Consider the following 1,140-nt stretch of genomic DNA (forward strand, 5'->3'; position numbering starts at 1 on the left):
TGGCATAACCCTTTTTAAAGGGTAAGGGAGCGTTTATATTTACATTTCTTTTTGAAAAGGGCCCTTTTTTTTGGAACCCCAAAAATTTTACCCTTTGGAAAATTAACCCGGTTTGTTCCTAAAAGTTTTAAAAAATTTCCTTTTTTTATAATGGAAAAATTCCGGAAAATGAATATACCAGGTGTCATATTTACAGTGGACACCCAACATGGCATCCAAAATGACTGCCTAGCGGCAGAAAACGAACTTCAGAAAGTTGTAGGGGGAAATTGTTGTTACAATAATGATTACTGTTTATAACTAAGGTAAATGTAAACTAGGTTGACATATTTTATGTCTCAAGTTAAACTACAAGCTAATTTTTTTTTAATAAATGGAATCAGCTGATTGATCAAAGTAAGTTTTGCCATTTGTCAGAAAAAGATAAAGTGCCCCACCACAGCATGATATGCCCGTCAATATATTGTTCAATAATCATAAATTGGTAAAGGTGCAAGAAAATCGGTAACCTTGATTAACAGATTGACACAGTTTTCAATGATCTAATTTCCATTTCTTATCATGTTTAAAATATTGTACATATATACATCTATAAGTGGCTTACAGTGTAGGGATTAATTATAACAAATAATACATCCTATAATTCTCTAACTGGCTGTGTTAAAACTTAACAAATTTCCATCTGCAGCTTTAAATTGTTAATTGCATATTTTATGGAATAATGGAAATGTAACAGTCTAATAAAACAAGAGGCCCATGGGCCACATCACTCACCTGAGAATCTTTTGTCATATTGTTCTTTACCAGATTTCCCCCTTGTAATACATATTGTGTCATCGCCCTACCCCCTGGGGTCATGATTTACAACCCCAGGGTGATTCCACATCAGTTTCAGCTTTTTTGGCCCAGTGGTTCTTGAGGAGAAGATTTTCAAAGATTTTTCCTATATATTTCTATGTAAAACATTGATACCCCATTTGTGGCCCCGCCCTACCCCCGGGGGTCATGATTTGAACAATTTAGAATCTACACTACCCCAGGGTGCTTCCACATCAGTTTCAGCTTTTCTGGCCCAGTGGTTCTTGAGAAGAAAATTTTCAAAGATTTTTCCTATATATTTCTATGTAAAACTTTGATTCA

Source organism: Saccostrea cucullata, unplaced genomic scaffold, assembly GCF_032062105.1.
Source record: "Saccostrea cucullata isolate Sc308-1 unplaced genomic scaffold, CSIRO_AGI_Scuc_v1 ctg3601, whole genome shotgun sequence".
Classification (NCBI taxonomy): Eukaryota; Metazoa; Mollusca; class Bivalvia; order Ostreida; family Ostreidae; genus Saccostrea; species Saccostrea cuccullata.